Here is a 2500-nt window from a genome sequence, read left to right as displayed (position 1 = left end):
ATCGGCCGGTTGCTGCTCGTCTCCGGTCGAGGGTCCAGACTCCTGCCCTATCCCGAGAGGTTTTACCAGAAGGCGAACCAGATCTTGGCCAACAGCAGCCACACATAATACAGCCAATATCACCTGAGCGTGTGCCTCCGGACAATTATTGTCAGGAGTGTAACCGGTATTTCCGTGGAGCGTCCGGTCTTAAAATCCATCGGAGAAGAGTTCACCCGAACTGGCGTCCCTTTGTACCACAGCTGGATCCTTTGGTCCCCGATCCGACTCTGGCGGGCGATTTCATCTGCCCGGAGTGTGGACACCATTTTTCCACTAAGATCGGTTTAGGGGTGCATAGGCGCCGTGCTCATCCTGAAGAGGTCAATGCGGAGATCATCGTCCAGGGCCAGACGAAGGCGCGGTGGTCGCCGGAGGAGCGCCGTTTGCTGGCTCGTGAGGAGGCAGTCGCTACAGTGAGAGGAGATGTTCGATTTATGAATCAGCATCTTCTCGAATTGTTTCCTGAGAGGACCCTTGAAGCCTTGAAGGGACAGCGTAGAAATCCAGAGTATAGGGCGCTTGTAGAGGCGGCTATACGGGATATTCGGGCTGTGCAACCGGCGCCTGCAGAAGAAGCAGGTGCTGAGAGCGATGTGTCTTCCGAATACGAGTCGGCTAGCGAAGAGGTTCCGCCTGCGTCGCCGCGGCGGAGTCGGGCCACTGTGAGATTAAGCGACCAGTATGTGAGCATACCCTCGGCAGTTCGGGATCTTATCCCCGTAGTCGAGCAGGTCAACGGTTGGCATTCTGAAGAACTGGTAGGGGTGGCTAAAAACCTCCTCTCCGGTGAAGAAGTCAATCGTCAGCTTTGCAACTGGTATAGTTTGGTGTTTCCTCCGCCTCACAGGGCACCGCAGAGGCCTCGAAGGATTGAGAGGGGCGCACCGGCTAGCAGAAGGAGGGAACGACGGCGGGAATATGCTCGTGTGCAGAATATGTTTAAAAAACATATGAGCCGGGCAGCAAGGGAGGTTCTGGATGGGACACCTGAGGTGCGGTCACCTGGTATAGCGGAAATGTCTGCATATTGGGAACCTATCCTCAGACAAGAATCCGTACCGTTCCCTCCCTCGCCAAAGTCGCATGAACGCGAAGATCTGGCGTACGTGTGGCACCCGATAACTTGCGAAGAGACTATCGCAGTGTCCATCCTTTTGTCGTCGGCCCCAGGGATTGATGGCGTGACCGTCCGGGTATGGAGGGCTGTACCTGCGTGCGTGAAAGCCCTTTTCTTCAATATAGTGCTAGCCGCTGGAGCGTTCCCAGCTGAAATGCTGGTGAGCAGGACCGTGTTTCTCCCTAAAAAAGCGGTAAGTGAACAACCTGCTGATTTTCGACCTATTAGCATAGCATCGGTGGCAGTCAGACATCTTCATAAGATCCTCGCCCACCGTATTAGGGAAGCGGGGATCATAGATGTGAGGCAGCGATGCCTTGATGATGGCTGTGCAGAGAACATCACTGCACTAGCTGCGCTGTTGGAGGACGCGCGAAGTCGACTTCGGGAAATTCATGTTGCCACGCTTGACTTTGCAAAGGCCTTTGACAGCGTAAGCCACCATGCTATCACCGCCATACTGGGAGAGGCCGGCTTGCCTGCGAGTTTTAACAGCTATATAGCTCGCACGTATGCTATTAGTGGCACGGTGCTTGAAGTTGAGGATCAGCGCACACAAAAGATAGAGGTACGAAGAGGGGTTCGACAGGGCGACCCGTTATCCTCTCTGCTTTTCTGCCTGGTGGTCGACCGGGTGTTAAAGGCTTTGCCTGATGGGATCGGCTACGACCTTGGAGAGTGCCGAGTTAATGCGTTGGCATACGCCGATGACTGCACGCTCGTTTCCTCGACCACGAGGGGTATGAGCCAGCTCCTCCTGATTGCTGAGGGTAAGGGGCACGAGGTTGGGCTCTCGTTAAATGAATCCAAGTGCTCAGCTCTGTCGATAGTGCCTGCTGGCAAAGCTAAGAAATATAAGGTCCTGACCACTCCACAATTCCATCTAATGGATGGCTCGCCCATTCATCAGCTCACTCCAACCGAGGAGTGGCGCTATTTAGGAGTGGACTTCAGGCCTATAGGTCAGAAGCGGGCCAGTGCCACATTGACGGATGAGCTAGATAGGATCACGAGGGCTCCCCTTAAACCCCAACAGCGTCTCAAAATCTTGCGCTGTTTCCTGATACCCCGATACTACCATAGGTTGGTATTGACTGGGGTAACCGTTGGGAAACTCAGGGCTCTTGACATTCAGGTGAGGCATGCGGTTCGCGGATGGCTCCGATTTCCGGCGGATATGGCTGTTGGATACTTCCACACTGCCTCCCGAGATGGCGGTCTTGGAATCCCATCCTTTGCTACTACCGTGCCAGGTCTTTCATTTTCAAGGCTGAAAAACATGGTAAACTCTTCCCTTCCCGCGGCGAGGGTTGCCGTTCAAACCCCGTGGGTCCAAAAGCG

At 54.5% G+C, this 2500-nt stretch overlaps 1 pseudogene; it reads left to right on the top strand.

Annotated features, from left to right (window-relative positions):
- The window catches only part of LOC149373011 (large subunit ribosomal RNA), an 8078-nt pseudogene that overhangs the window by 3140 nt on the left and 2438 nt on the right, over positions 1-2500 (top strand).

Source organism: Copidosoma floridanum, unplaced genomic scaffold (genome assembly GCF_036245765.1).
Source record: "Copidosoma floridanum isolate Cflo_tuat_1 unplaced genomic scaffold, Cflo_Japanese_pri ptg000065l, whole genome shotgun sequence".
NCBI classification, from domain to species: domain Eukaryota; kingdom Metazoa; phylum Arthropoda; class Insecta; order Hymenoptera; family Encyrtidae; genus Copidosoma; species Copidosoma floridanum.
The sequence above is the reverse complement of the archived record's forward strand: the minus strand, read 5'-3'. Positions and strand labels throughout refer to the sequence as shown.